Source organism: Ambystoma mexicanum, chromosome 5q (assembly GCF_040938575.1).
Source record: "Ambystoma mexicanum isolate Mex_15411 chromosome 5q, UKY_AmexF1_1, whole genome shotgun sequence".
NCBI lineage: Eukaryota > Metazoa > Chordata > Amphibia > Caudata > Ambystomatidae > Ambystoma > Ambystoma mexicanum.
Genome location: NC_090933.1, coordinates 399,686,043 through 399,702,716, shown reverse-complemented (window position 1 = coordinate 399,702,716; position 16,674 = coordinate 399,686,043). Strand labels below are relative to the sequence as shown.

Genomic DNA, 16,674 nt, shown 5'->3' with positions numbered 1-16,674 from the left:
GCAGTGGCAGCCCCACATCCTGTGCGCGTAGGGTTGCCTACAATTTCTGCACATTCATCTTGCTTGGAAATGAGGGATGCGCTTTTAAATTGACAAACGCCACTTTATTTGATCACGGAGGTGAAAAAGGCCATCTGAATGGGCGCGCATATAAAATGTGCCCATTCATGTGTCCCTTGTGGATTGGGCTGCACTTTTTTGGGGCGCAAGTGATGAGATGTGTTAGCGCATTTCATTTCTTGTGTAAAAAAAAAAAAAGTTGAGCGTGGCACCCTGAGTATTATTTTTTTTAAAACAGTAAATTTTGCTATAAGCTGGAGGGTCTGTATTGTATTCTAGAATGCAAGGAATATCAGCTTTGACTTTACTTGAATCAAAGTTTATTAGCAATAGACCGTCAAGTGTATGTAAGCGTGATAATGCGACGTAGCTCATGCCTTCCTTAAACACTGTTTCCTATATCTATCAATGCTTTGTCTAGGGTAAGACCTTGGGATTTATGAATGGTAACTGCATATGCAAGAGTTAGAGAAAATTGCTCTCTAGGTACAAACATGTCTTTGAAGAGAAGGAATCGAGCAATTGAGCGCCTTATCCTTTTCACTTCTGAAACTTTATCAAAGCAAATATTTACAAACTGAATGTTGCCATCACGTGGGTATGATTAACTAGCCCTTGCTCTACGTCAAGGTTACGTTTAAGCATTGCTCTACAATTTAAGGATAATTTCAATATTTCTTTCCAACCCAGCTGTGTTGGAGATTAGAAAATTCTATTTAGTCTTGTTGTGGCTTGCTCACACATGGGTACTGTCATACCATGTACATCAAGTTTGTCTGTGGCGCTAATTTCTATTATTGGTTGCATTTCTTTCTTTAACATTGTTTCATTGAATTTGAAACAGCTTGCAAGAGTTGGCATTAAGGCCATACAATTGACATTTTTGTGCGCTATTTGTTCCATAACATTAGTTGCACATGCATTATCGCCATAAAGTGCATGTATATGCCGGTTTTTTAATACAACTTGTGCTTCTTTCGATAATACACCAACTCTAATACTTTTTAAAATGTTGGCATACGTGAGATCTGCAGATTGCTGCATGTTCTCAGTTAATTCTCTGTATTAGAAATGTTGCCAAAGGTTAACATTACCTATGCTACCAACAGTTTTCCGGCAGAGTTTGTGGTCTAAGGTTTTAAAAATTGGTTCACCTTTCACTTGTGTCAATTGTAGATGATCTCGGAAAACGATAATGTGTTTCCCTGCAAAGAGTTCTTCGTTATTATTTTTAAGTACTTCTTGCAATCTGAGATGAATCAAAGCCAACATTAGGTTGGAGACCATGCTTACTTAATCTATTAGTAGCATTTTCATTTGTTTCAATACTCTACGTAATTCCATTGCAGCTTCTGCAGAAAGTTTGTAGTAGTCTAATTTATTTTGATGCTCTACTGGAAGCAGTAGTAATCGGTGTAAAGTTACACCGCCTATGTTGTAGGCAGCTAAACCTGTGGGGGCCGTTACAACAGCTGACAGTTTGTTGTTTGTCAATTGTTGAAGGAACTTGCTGATTTTGATTAAGAATGTTTTCCCTGATCCAGCTTCACCACTGACGTACAGCAGTATAGCTTTGTAATTTTGGTACATTCTTTATTTTCATTTTGTACACCATGTACAATTTTTTTTGTTACGTCTTCAAAAATGGTGTGCTGATCGTTGTTAAGTTTAGCTTGTTGTACAGTTAAGTCTTCTGTATCTTCTTGATACTGATACAGTGTTTTCTACTTCTGCCATAGCTACTTAAGCCTCATTTGCTATTAATGGTTGTCCTAGTGGTTTTTGACTTCCTGTTACAGAAGGTTGACTACTGTCGGAAGAGTCCTCATCTAGTTGGGCCTGAAGTTCTTCTTCCTGTTGCTGCTCATTGTGTAACATAGTTTTGTACTGCGTAAAGTTCACATCGGTGATAGTGCTTTCATTTGCTTTGAAAGCATCTTCATAGCAGTCATAATTATCTAGTATGTCTTCCTCTTTTCTCCATGGTTTGAAAAGTTGTAACAGAGACATGTAATATAGTTCTTTAATGACAATTTAACATGATTAAGCTTTGTTTGGTAAGTTTCACTAAGCTCCCTTTACAATCGGTCACTCTATATCTACTTTTGCTTTCAGCAGGTTTTACATTATTTTTGTATGCAAAGTTTTGAGCTATGTGGTATAGACGCATGCTTTCCAGAGTGGTACTCCTGTTCGGATAGTATGTGTCCAGTAAATTGTTTTTCAGAATGTCTTGGCTGTTGGGATCATTTCTTGCAATTGTTTCTATGTCCTCGTATGATTTTAGCACTCTTTTTTCTAGATTTTGCAGGACCAAGACTGAGCCATACTATGTTGTCTGATTTTCCATACAAAGCAGTGCTGGTTAAACAATCTGCTGCTTCATAGGTGCCACATTCTCTATGAGAGAGCATTTTTATGCCTAGGCTGTACAATTTCTGTGGTAATGTTTTGTCTGATGCTAGGTCATCCCAGGTCATCCCAGAGGTCTTGAAGCTCTGTTTTGTTTCTGCTCTTGTTAAGTAGTCTGTAACATATCGTGCAACAGCAGTTGAATTGTCTGCAATGCACTGCACATCTATGTTTGCATTCCATAAGAGGGCAATGATTGCATTGTAATCATTGATATATTTTGATTCTTCCTTTTTTTTAATGTAATACGTGTTTTTAGGTGATTTACCTTTAACACTATGTTGAACTGAAGACATGAAGTAGTTTACTTCACCTGTTTCTGTAACTGGTCTAGGGAAACCAAAACGGCATTTGGTGTAGTATTTACCTTTTTGTTTTTGTATTTGCGGTGACAATATTTGCCACATTTGTGTCTTTGAAATTGTTAAATCTGCCCATGCAGCTCACTGTGTCTGTTGTGAAGGGATTTCACATGTGACATATTTTTGGATAAACTGCCAAACAGTGCTATCACTGTCGTGCCCACATTTCGGTGCACCTTTGATCCATAACGGCATGCGACTATGTGGTTCTCCTCTCGCTTGATATTCTTTTCTCCAAAAGAAGTGCTGCACTTCTCCAAGGGGAGGAACAGTTTTATTGCAAATAAAGTCTAGCATGGCAATGAAACGATGATGAAAATAGAGAGCAAAGTTCTCCAGGTGTTAATATATCTGTTTTTGTGGCTTTTTGCTATGCTAGGAACTCATGTAAATCTTCCCATGCATATTCTGCACAATTTAGCGTAACAAACCAAGTTGGTGGTCCAAGGTTTCTGATCATGTTTGCAAACAAATTTGTTATACTTGATTGTAAAACCTCATCTTTTTCCTGTACTTTTTGTATTAACTGCGTAGTTGACATATTTTGAAAGTGGGTTCCCGATTTAAGAATGTGTGCAACTCCATAACATAGTGTTGCTATTTCACTTTCATAGAGTAGGTGGAATATGTATTCCCAGATTTAGACAAAATGTGGATCTTGTGAATACATTCGTAATGAGCGGTATTCTGATGCCCCAATCTGAGTGGGTCTATCATCGTATCTTCCACCTTTGCCAGTAGGAAATAGCAGTGGAAAAGCACGCGCTTCTACACTTTTTTCCCAAATACTCATTGGTGACCCTTTGGTTTGTCGCAGTTTCTAGTGCATCATCTATGCTTTCATTGGAATGCAATGGATGAATTGTGTAATGGTCCAAAAGAGTGGATACTGTAGCTGGATCCAGAAGTTCGAATTGTCCAGTTTCTGATGGCTCTTGAATAATTTCAGTTGTTTCCCTTAAACTTTCATCAATATTTATTTCCTTGTAGTACTCATTATTGTCTTTTAGATATTGCAATGCGTGTCTAACTTTGTGTAAGTCCGCTAATTGTTGCCAAATTTTTTTGTCTTTTGTTGGTACTCCATTTACCAAGACTATTAAAGAATGCTCTATTGAAGGTTCCACTCCTAGAATGTGTACATTTTCCGTTAGATCTAATGGCAGATAAACTACTTTGCCACGAATGCCTTTCACCATTTCAGACGAAGGTAATTTTGCTGTTTTTGGATGACGGCGTATAATTGCTTGAAATGGGTGAACTGTTTGAATTATTATGCTCTCATACAAATTGAGCTGTTGCAGGATTTTTGGTAATGGAAACAATTCCAAATTATTTGTAATGGCACGTGAAGGAGTGTGGTTGTTGTCTAATTTTGCATTACAGTAACTGCAACATATTAGGTGTTCAGTTAGTTCATATTTGTTTTCAGCTAAAATGTACAAAGCTAATTCAAACCATTTAAAGTCTTCATTGTCTTCTATTTTGTATGATTTGTCCACATTTTTTGTGTTCCTTTTGTAAAACGTTCTGCGGCAACACACAAATGGTTTGGTACTTCAGCCGATGACCTTTTACATTTTTACTATTTTACTATTTCTTTTCTGTATGTATATAATAGAAGGTTGCTATGTGCAGAATTGTTGCTACTATGTTCTAAAACTGTTGCATTTTGTAAGTGGCTCTCACTTCCAAAATACTTTTTCTGAATACGGTAAATTTCTTCTTGTAAGTATTTGGGTGTACCATGCAGAAGAGTGGTATTTAAATTGCCTACTTCTGAAGCTGGACTTTTTGCATAGTATATTTTATACACTAAATTTCTTACATTGGAATGATGTATTGATATTCTTTTGATATCATGGAAGGTACTTTTGCAAATAGGCCCAGAAATGCAGGCTAATGAATGTCCTTTTAGTCCTGTGTCTTTCCGCAATGGACAAATATCCATATTTTGCAGCACTTTCATTTTACTTTTATCTTTTACATATTGAATAAGGAACTGACGTAAAGATTTGAAAGCTTTGTTTGGAATGGCACACATTGATGTGCACGGCCATTTGTATACTGGACGGTGTGGTTCTGCTGAATCGAGAGGTAATTCGGAGTTTTCAGGGTATAGTTTTGTAAGCAGTGTTTCTTGTTCCATAATGGTAGTATTGATTTTCTCATACCCTCGTCCACTGCTATGGATGGCATTTGTGTTTGTTTGATTTTGTTTGTATGCTTCTTCATTAAAATATGGATCTGTGGTTGTTGTGTGACTCCATTCACCACCACAAACATGTAAGAAATTATTTTTGTTCACACTCCGTTTATTGCTGAGTTTCTTTTGTAGTTTGGTACTTACTTTTGTTAGTGCTAGTCCTATTTAACACTAATATGAACAACTTTTTGAGAAGGATTGCACTGTCCACGAGAGCTTGTAGGATTAACTTTCTACAGTAGGTTTTAAGGGGTGAGGATGATTTTGGTCCTCTTCTTAGTAGATTCTGAAGGACTCAGTAAAAAAAGTATTTTAGCAAAAATGTTTTGTCACAATGGGTTCTTCTTACACTATCAGGATTATTAGGAACATTGTTAGCTGTAATGGAAGGCGTTTTTTTGACAACATTTTTGTGTTTTGTGACACTTTTTGATGGAGGAGGTACAGTTTCGGTAGTTGAGACTTCCTTTATTTTGTTACCCAACTGCATTAGCTGGTTTGTACCAACATTCTGTACAAACTGTACAACAGGTGTATGCTTACATTGGGCACCTTATTTTTATTTGCTCTACTTCTGCGTTCCTTTCTACGGAGTTGCTTTTTGGTAGGCATTCTTTGGTGTCTGGTGACAAAAAAATATATACTTTGGTCTGTTCTCCAATGTATGTGTGCAGTGTGCATGTGTGCATGAGTCTGATGGGGAAGCTCTTTGTCATGGTTTGTGAACGTCCATTGAACTCCTGCAATGATTTGGTATTGCTACTTTACTCTTTGTATACTACTACAATGTGCTTCAGATGCGAGTGCAAAGTGGCCTACTTGTGACGAGAACCATTATTAATAACCAAAATGCCAAAAACTTGCTACAGCAATTTCTTTTCACAATCTAACCTTCTAAGGATTACGTATGTTATTTGAGTACCAAACACACAAGGATTTGTCAGCCATTCTGCCTGTTATTCTTTGTTCAATAAATGGATATTTGTAGGTAGAATGGTTTACAAATCGATGCTTGCTTTGGTGCCCAAAAAAAACAACAATTAACACACGCAGCCTCTTTCAGGAGTAGTTACACTATAAAGGTTGTACTGTACTTACTTTTTTGTGCAAGATGAGCAGGTTTCTTCGGATATGTCGTCTGCACTGTAGATGCTGTTGATTCTCAGGAGAGTAGCCTTCACTGCGATTAAAAAAAAACTCAATTACTTTGTGTGTTTGCACACATTAATTGTACCTCTTCAGAGCATTCAACTTTCATATTTCAACCCAGTGTACGTGTACATTTCACTTCACTCTGTGCAGTCTTTGCATGGTACTTGCAATATGGTACTTGAAAGTCCTTCAAAATAGCTAAAACGTTTAAGGGTATGGAAATGCCTGGTTAAGTGTACTATGCATATGAGAGAAGTTTGTAAGCAATAAGGCATAGCACTAGATGGGGAAACATTCTCTACTTGTAAATTAAAAGCACAATGCTGAAAAATCGGGAGACCCTTAGAAGGAAATGTCACCACCGCAATCGGGAGTGCTTTCTATTCTCATACGATCACATTGCAAGTAGCATTACTGTAGGCTGTACAGAGTACACAACTCTGACATTTTCACATACAAAATTGAGTTCTACCCTAAATAGGCATGCTTGCAACATATGTACAGGTTATGCGGACAACAGTAAGCAGTCGTGCAATTTTGTGAATGACAAATCGGACATCTTGCACTTTCAAGGGGGAGCGTTATGTATTCCCTATGGAGATTTAGTAACCTCATTTTGTCTAAAATCATAAGGGTTCCACATGTTCTCTGATTAAAATATACATACCTGTTCTCTATACTCATGCATGTGCACATGCATGGAGCTGTACATAGAAATTTGCAATATTTGCACAGTAGCTTGTCAAGTAGGTGCTATGCAATGATATGCGACTTCCATTCAGAATCATCGACAGTAATTTTGAAGTGCGGAATGTTGATGACGGAGTTAAAATTAGTGAAGTTCAATGTGATTGGTGGATGATTGTGCGACTGCTTAGTTGTGTCCAATAAGGGACTCGCTTTGGTACCGCTGTAGAAAGGGTGGAAGGACTGGGTAAGAGTTACGTGCCGCACGTAGGCAACGCTTGTCCGCTGGTAGGGCGTGTCACATACGGGTTTCTTCAGCAAATCCTGCATGGAAAGGCGACTGTAGGCATCAGCCAATCAGATGTTCACAATACTCTTTTGTCTCGAAAAACGGTGCGCACACTGAAGATGGCAGAGATGGAGAGGGTCAGAGTTTTGATGCTTGGAGACATTTTTCTGCAAGGCTTACAACACTATGCCGAGAGTAGGCATGTGGCACACCATTTCGATGTGCGAGGAGTGGAGGTGGTGTGGAGCGCCGACACTGATGCCAATGCTGTGGCAATTCTGCAAGTTTGTAGAGACATGCGTACAATGACCACTCCTCATGTGGTAATTTTGCACTACGGTGCTTGCCATTTGGGATACGTGACTTCACATACTTTGTTGGCAGATTTGGCACAATTGGTTGAAGCACTCATAACCATCTTCCCGACAGCGAAAGTCATTTTTTCTGCTTTACTCCTTAGAGTACAATGGAGCAACAATTCTGTTTTCTGTCCAGATCAAAGCATCGGGAGGTGTATCATCAATCGCGGCATGTGTGCATTCATGCTACGAGCTTGTATGTTTTTTTGCTGCCACGATAACATTGCTCCAAGCAATGCAGGTTACTCTGAAGGAGATGGTGTTGCGCTATCTTCTTTGGGAAATGCGATGTTCTTTTGGAACTCAAGGCTTGCTTTAGAGAAGGTTATTTAATGTTTGCAAGAGTAAAGCAAGGACAAAAAATACAAAAAAATACATAAAATACCAGATGTCTGTATGGTATCTGGCCACATTTTTTTTACAAAAACGGCTCTTTTCAGAGCCTACCTTAAAGGGGAATAGTACTTTAATGTACCGTTGTCACGCTCTGATCCTCTACGTGTCTGCGAACATGGCGGTAGTTTGCAGCCAGCACATATCACCAACGGGATTTCAGGGCTGGAGACGTATGTAAATGAGAATGAGCAGAGCTAGGGATTGGTCCATAAAGTTCAGTAGGTGTCTTCTGACCGACGTACTTTAGTGAGACCGTCTTCTCCCTCACAGAAGACTACACAGGCATGGCTTTCCATGCTCAAACAGATTATCTGGATTTTGGGAGACTCATGGATACATTGGTTGAAGGTGCATGCAGAAAGCTGCAGTTTATCTACAAATCTCAGATTTCCTCATGTGGAAGTGCACTGGCATGGCGGTACCTCTCTGTGTTACTTTACTGACAGAGCGTCCCCCAGATATACTGATCATTCATTGCGGAGGAAACAGTTTAGGCCATGTATCTGGAATTTCTTTGCAATTTGCAATGAAGGAAGGACTCGTGAAGCTTATGGACATGTTTCCAAATTGTCAAATATTTTTTTCCCGTATTGCCCAAAGACAAATATGGCTGCGTTCTTCTGCGTTTGGTCCACAAATGGAGAAAGCGAGATGCAATGTAAATAAGGCTGTGTGTGCATTTTTAAGAGATGTTGGCATGTCCTCTTTCCACAATGAAAACATTTTGTTTCGCAGCACTTTATTTTCCGCAGAGATGGAGTCCACCTCACATATGCTGGCAATCAGATTTTTCTTCGCAATGTACAAAATGCATTGCGACCTCTTTTGCAATCACACTAACCTATCTGACATTCCATTTTCACCAATCCACAGTTTTTGACCCACACAACACACGACCGTTACTTCATAGTTCTATTGTTATACTGAGAAAGGCGGCTCTGAAAAGAGCCTTTTCTGTAATTTTTGTTGTTTTCACCTTAATTGCTTAACAGCGCACGTTCACTAGGAGAAGAGGCCAAAGGAGGGTAAGGAAGGGACACCAGCCACGGGGATAAGAAAGGGCAAATAAACAGCGAAAGATTTAGGCTGAGCTTTATTTAGGCAAGGAGCAGATCTTCTGGTGCTCTGTGACTGCAGCCTCAAAAGCACTTCGAAAACTCTCCCCCCTGCAGAGTACTACGTCACAATACGTGCGCACTGTCACCTTTCAAAGGTAAGGGTCAACAGCATTGAGAATGGCTTGTGAGGCAGCTGGAGGGAGACGCTCCCCCACAGGAGTGTCTCTTGCGGTGGGAGGATCGGACACGGAGTATGCTGTGGGGGAACTCAATCGACTACGCTCTTCACATGGCACCACCTTGCGAATGTCCGCAGTGTGGAACAAAGTGAGGTGTTGCTTCATGGTTGTCGTACCAAAACTATACGCACCAAACCTCCCGCGACTCAGCACCACCTCGCACTGGTTACACTTCACCAGGTTCACACGTGCTTTTGGTATGGTCCCATAAACGGAAAACAACCGCCACACCCGCGACTCCCGCCGAGTGCTAGTTCCTCCACTTCATTCTCTTCCTCCTCCTCTTCTTCCTCGCTCTCTACATCCTCACCCATATAAATCTCTCTGCAGGCCCTTGGAGAGGTGGTGGTGATGGCGGGTTTGGGGGTGGTGCAGAGGTTAATGATCCAACAGCAGCCATGGAAGCCATGCCGATTACTTTCCTTTTGGTCACTACAGCAGTAAAGGCAGTACACCTCAATCTGCTATAACTAGAAGGACAATGAAGATGCGCTCGGGGGTGTGGCCATTTGTAGGGGTGGAGGGGTGTGCCTTGTGACCGTCTTCATCCCTACACAGCGGTACAAAAACTTTACACAGCAAGTCCTGAGGTCACCTATTGTCTGGGATATGTGAAATTACATTTTTACACTCTACAATACTTGCCTTGTGTCTACAAGTTGTTTTGTACTGTTGCGGAAGCACACCAACCGCGCAAATTAGTCCCCACGCTCAGCGTGGGTGCGGTCACATGATGACGTCCTCAACACATCCGCGCCAGTAATGAAAGTCCCCCTGGACAGCAAATGCAAAGAATGAAACGTGCGCATGCGCGCAAGTGTCCTGCGGACAGTGTTCGGGTTCTCAAAATAATTCTGTGCAACACAAGTGAGACAAACAGTTACGGACAGGCGCGATGTTCGCTATACTTAAGTTTGTACTGCGCATGTGCACGCATGCTATGTTCACTGTACGGACAGTTCCAGTGTCTTTAGGACAACTCCATTTTGTTTGCCTACGAACTTGCCGCCCACCGCACCTGTTCTACGGACGGAACCATTTTGGCTGCGCCGGATACGGACCGCTATACTGTCCTTCTCACACTCCCATTTTGCTCATTTACACCCATTCCGGACATTTGGTGCGTCTACGAACATGTATCATCTCGCTTCCAAGCGGTACAGCGAGGTATAATATCCTTCTGTTTATGTACGCACAATTTCAACAGATGGTGCAGTCAAACATCAATTCCATCTTACTTGACATTAGTAAGGGTAGGTGTACTGCCTTTACAGCACCTACATTACATTCCTTGTGGATAGGTCGAACAGGGGCGCTGTTCGCGAACATTTTACGTCTTTTAAAAAAAAAAAATGTTAAACACAAACTCTTTCTCTACAACTACTGTACAAAAACATTTAAAACACACATCCTTCTAAAGAAATAGCAGGGGAAGCGGACACTGAAACAAATATGGGGGAATTAGGATTCAACACGTACCATTTTTGTCGCGGTCTTCAGACATTTCCCCATGCGGGAAATACTCCTCCACCCACTCCAAAGTACTAGCCATTTCTGAGTCAAAACAATAGAAAGAAATTATTACTTCTGCACCACATACCAAAAAAAACCACACCCATATAAAAAAAACTGACCTACACTCACTCTTTTGCTGTAATCTCCCTTCGTCCTACTGCGTCCATCCACTCTCGTTCCAGGCTGCCGAGTTTCTGTGAAGTGATTACGCTGGAGGCATCCTTTTTTCATTTTTATGGTACCATCCTCTTCATTCTACATGGTTATTAAATGTATTGTTTTCTTTTCCTAGCTTCAGGTTTCCATATTTACTTATTACTACTTATAATATCTTTATGTCCTTCTTCTACGTTGCACACTTTTTGTGTAAGACAATAGTACATTTTCAGCTACCGCCCCCCCCGCCTCTTTGGGTAATGTTGATCCTGTCTGCCCCCGTCCGCAAACAGGCTCTCAGTCCGTCCCTTTCCAATATCAATAGTGAGGGGGTTCTGTATGTTCTATGTTAAATGTATGTCAAGTACGTACATTACACTACATATCTCTCAAAATCATATGATTACAGTGTATATTCTGCACAACAACTTCATTGCCACAATGTCATCCTTAAATTCCACCTTCCAAAAACCTGTACAATTCCCTACAAATTTTTTTTTAAGGGGACGTTATGGCTAAGTTGCCCTCCCAAAAATCAGTAAAATTCGCTACAAAAAAAAAAAAACTTTGTTGAGGGGACGTTATGGTTAAGTTGCCCTAACAAAAACCTGTACACTTCACTACAAAAATACTTTCCACCTCCCCTTTATGCTCCAAATTAAAACCGAAAAATCCCTGAAATTCGACAGTTATGGTAAACTAAGCCCCCAACCCTACCACCACCCCTGTGCACTGCTAACACCAACACCCAGACCATGAAAGATGTCATCTCAAATGTCAATGATGACATCAATGACATCACTTGCTTAGCCCCATTCTTTTCCTTCCCTGGCATAGATATATATGTACTTTCAGTAAAAAAATGTCACTAAAGGAATGTTATACTTCACAGTGCAACCAAATACCACTGCACATTCCCCCATTATAGTAAGCTAAGCAACCATAACTCGCGCCATCTACGTGCATTGCTAAGACTAACACCCAGGACATCAAAGATTAGATCACAAATATCATTGATGACATCACTGATGACATCACATGTGTGCCTCACTTATTTTGGTGCATTGAAAAATGTAGGCTAGGTGGTTTTATTCACTGACCAGCACAATATGAAAATTGAAAAGGTGCTGTATAGCAAAACATTACCCTTGTCGTGTGTTCTTAAAGTACTTTACTTGGGGTCTGGTGTCAGCTCATGATGCACAAGCATGGGGCAATGGCAGGCCTCAAACACACAATTAATTTGTATACAGGAAGATAAACTGTCGGATGCTGCTAGTTCTTTCTACCTTACTTCAGTTTCCCTGTATGTGCCTCTCATTTATATACATTGGGTCTTCCTATTTATTGTTTGTTGTAGCACAAGTGTGTATTAAATCTAGATTTGTGAGCTAGATATTACATGTGTAACATTACACAATCACCCCTGACATCTTGCTACCAACATAATGGAAAGAACCCCTTGTAGGTAGGGACTTTTTAGGAATATTATTTTCACATGTGATGTCATCAATGATATTTGTGATGACATCTTTCATGGTCTGGGTGTTGATGTTAGCAGTGCACAGGGCGGTGGTAGGGTTGGGGGCTTAGTTTACCATAACTGTCGAATTTCAGGGGTTTTTCAGTTTTAATAACAGATTTCCTGAGTTCACAAAATTTGTTTAGGTGCATTTTGGATATTCAAAAGAAAAATATGATTTCCGACATCAGTCAAATGCACTCCATCTCCTCAGAAAATATATATTTAGGCCATCCAACTTGATAATATGGCATTCCTAAAGCATATAAAAAGTGCATACACCTTTAGTGACATTCTGTCTAACTTCTTTCATTTGAGCAGAAAAAAGGTTTGGGCGTCTCCATATTTGTCTTTGATTTCAGAAAAAAAAATCTTTGCAGCTGGAAACAGTTCCATTCATGGCAAACTCCAAAGATCCTGCAGTCACATAGCCCAAACTGTTGCCTCCGCAATAATATCTGGACGTGTAAAGTGAGCCATACTCTCACAGAATTGTAATAAAGTTACCCAGTTTAAGCCAAAATCTGCATACCACAAAGCTCCCACTTTGCCCAATCCAGTAGTTGCAGAGATGCCACAAGATTCAGTGTAAACCTTTTATGAATGGATCCAAGAATCTCCCACCATCCACACAATCTGCTTCTTCATAGCCGTCTTCTCTACGCACAACAAAGAACACTTGCTACCCTGTACTCCTGTACACTTCAACTCCTCCTCCAGACCCACAAAACCTGATTGACTAGTACCCCAATATCTTCTTTTCATGCCAGACATCCTTAAAAGACCCAGATTGCACGTGTAGATCCGCGGACTACTGAGGTGTCCACGGACACGGCGGCACCTGCAACACTTTTATTCACCTATTAAAAGCAGCTTCCTTTCAACTTTTCCACTCCCCTCTCACCCCCCGACATTTCCAGACCCTCTTTCAGCCACCAAATAAACCCAAATATGTTTTCCAGACTTTTTCTTCACTGCGCTGTCTGCGGTCAACAGCGGTGGTCCGCGGATCCAACACGGTGACTGTTCCGGACCCAAATATCACACATTTTTTGGGACCTACTTTTTGGCCTTTTTTTTTTTAAAAACTACTGGACGGATTTACATCAAATTTACAAAAGCACGCTTTTGGGACCAATCCACCGCTCCTGGTACAAGTTTGGTTGAGAATACGTCCAGCGGTTTGGGCTATAGGCACAAACAATTTCTTTTTCATTGTGTCGATGAGGATTTCAAAAACATTGGGACCACCCTGTAACTTTGCCCCCACTGAATGAAACCACACCCCAACGTCCTGATGTGTCTGTTTCACTTTCATGATTGGGATCACTGTTATGATATGATATGGCATTTGTAACGCGCCTATACACAAGTGTTTCAAGGCGCGACGAGACAGGGAAGGGGGAACAGGGGGAGGACAGACAACGATCCTACTAGGCCAGGTGTCATTCAGACCGCGCAGGGGTAGGGGGAAGGGAAAAGTGCAGTACAAGGTAAGTAGAATAGAAATAAATAGATAAATAAATAAATAGGGCCAGCTGGTGGCAAGTGCAAGGTAAGTGCAGACAAGTGCTGGGAAGGGGGGGGCTGTAGGGATACAGAGACAGTCCCGCAGTGCAGGGGTTGCCAGGGAGGCAGTGCAAATGGAGAGTGGCTGGGCCCAGGACCGAGGTCGGTGAGAGTGGCCAAGTTTCAGATTCAGTGCAGAATTTAGTGAAGAATTAGCAGGGGAGAGGGAGAGAGAAAGCAGAAGCAAAGAGGAAGGTTTTGAGGTGCTTCCGGAACCGGAGATGGTTCTCCTCAATTTTCAGGGAGGCAGAAAGGCTGTTCCAGAGGGAGGCTCCTGCCGCGGAGAGAGATCTACCCCCAGCTTGTTGCTTCGAGAAGCGGCTGACCCTGAGGGAGTTGGAGACGGATGAGCGACGGACTCGGGAAGGAAGATATTTAGGAAGAGAGAGTTGTAGGTATTTAGGCCCCAGGCCCCAGAAGGCTTTGTGGACAATGCAGAGGGTTTTGAACTTAATCCTCGCAGCCACTGGGAGCCAGTGTAGAGATTTCAGTCCTGGAGAGATACGGTCCCTGGGCTTGAGGCCAAGGACAAGTCTCGCAGTTCTGTTCTGGATGAGTTGCAGAGGGCGGAGAGTGGAGGCAGGCAGATTAAGATAGAGACTGTTACAGTAGTCCAGCTTCGAGAGAACCAGGGCTCGGGAGACAGTGAGCTTCTGGGGGGAAGGAGAGGAAGGGAAGAATACCTCTAAGGAGGTGCAGCTGGTAATGTGACTTCTTAGAGACGTCAGATATATGAGGAGAGAAGGAGAGTGTGGAGTCAAAGATGACCCCGAGGTTTTTTGCCTTGCAGGTAGGAGCAGGAAGAGGCCCAAGAGAGGCTGGCCAGAGAGCTGCAGGGAAGGAGGGAGTGGGTGTGCCGATGAGTAGAATCTCAGTCTTACTAGCATTAAGGCGGAGGTCGTTGGCAGCACACCATTCCTGGATAGCAGACAGTCAGAGATGAGGGCAGGAGAGGAGGAGGCCGAGGGTAGCCTGAAAATGAGCTGGGTATCGTCCGCATAGCACTGAAAGTTGGGGCAGAGGGCGGCGATGCGGTGGGCAAGAAGTGCCAGATACTGGTTGAAAAGCCAGGGAGAGAGATTAGATCCCTTGGGAACACCACAGGTGGAGAAAAAGATGTCAGAGAGGAAGGACCCAAGTTGGACCTGGGAGGGTCGATTGGAAAGGAAAGAGGTCAGCCACACCAAAGCCTGACCAGTGATACCCAGGTTATCGCGGAGACGGTTGAGCAGGATGGCATGGTTCACAGTGTCAAAGGCAGAAGAGAGATCGAGCAGAATGAGAACACACGGAGTGTTGGAGTCGAGGTTCAAGAGCAGGTCATCACGGATGTTCAGGAGAGCAGTTTCCGTGCTTCTGGCGGCTCTGAAGCCGGATTGGTGGTCATGAAGACTACCAACAGCTTCAGCATGGAGGTTAAGCTGGGAGATGGCCTGTTTCTCCAGGAGCTTTCCCAGGAAGGGAGTGATGGAGATTGGGCGATAGTTAGCCGGGCAGGAGGGGTCGGCAGAGGGTTTCTTAAGAAGAGGGTGCACAAGGGAGTGCTTGAGGGGGGATGGGAAGACTCCAGAGGCGAAGGAGAGGTTGCAAAAGTCAGCCAGGGCAGGAGCCAGGGAGTCGATGTGGTCCTTAATAGTTTTGGAGGAACAGGGGTGAACCTGTTTAGATGAGACTTTCATAGATCGGACTTGTCTGGAAACTTCGTCAGCAGAGAAAAGGGGAAAGGCAGGGAGGAGGGGTGGTTGCAGAAGGGCCGGAGGAAGAGCAGGGAAGTGAGGGAGGGAGGTGATGGGAGGAGAGTGAGGACAGGATGTCCTGAGTTTTAGAGATGAAGTGAGAGGCCAGTGCAGTACAGAGGGCCTGGGAGGGGACAGGAGAGGTAGGGACTGCAGCAGGGGTGGCAAGCTCCTTGCAGATTTTAAAGAGTTCGGCCGAATTGTTAGATGCCACAGAGATGCGGGCTTGGATAAGGGCCTCTCTTCTTGGTGAGAACGGAGAGACAGTATTGCCTTTGGAGCAGGCGGCAGGCCAGTTTGTCAGAGGAGGAACAAGAAGCACGCCATTTCCTCTCTGCCACCCTGCACTTGCGTTTTAGGGTGACGAGATCCGAATCATACCAAGAGTTACATTTGGCTTTGGGCTTCAGGCGGATTCTCATGACTGGGGCAAGGATATCAAGAGTATCAGAAATAGCAGAGTGGAGCAAGGAGAGGGCTGTGGGAGGTTGTTGGTTTAGTAGTGGGGATGAGTAGGTGGTCTAGCCACTACTCCTCCCTGTACTCCTGCACAGCAGTAGTCCTTTCGTCACACATGGCTCTTCAGAGTATTTGACACATCCGAAACTGAGTTACTCAATCTCTACAATTGCCTGCCGATTAGCTGGGCAAAGGAGATTTTCAATTCTGGTCCTGCAACGAGACCATCTCATTCCAGGTTCCAGTCTGGTTGCATGAAATGTTTCCATTAGATTGACTTATGGTTAAGTATTGCCACTCCTGTCAAGGTATTCATGACTTCTTTGACTGTTGGTTTGTGGCTGGTGTTCAGTGGTGACTGGAACCTCCTTAGCGCCTTCCTATCCTCAGCACCTAGCAGAACTCTTAATTAGGCTTTCAGGCCCCCCGCACCTCTCCGCAATGAACCTGCAAGTGATCAGTCAGTGAGGCTGTCGAAAAGGCAATTTTCCCTAACA

The 16,674-nt window shown here is 42.6% G+C and overlaps 1 protein-coding gene across 1 annotated transcript in view; it reads left to right on the top strand.

Annotated features, from left to right (window-relative positions):
* ESCO1 (establishment of sister chromatid cohesion N-acetyltransferase 1) overlaps positions 1 to 16,674 on the top strand; it is a 644,577-nt gene that overhangs the window by 82,010 nt on the left and 545,893 nt on the right. The gene's annotated exons all lie outside the window — the stretch shown is intronic.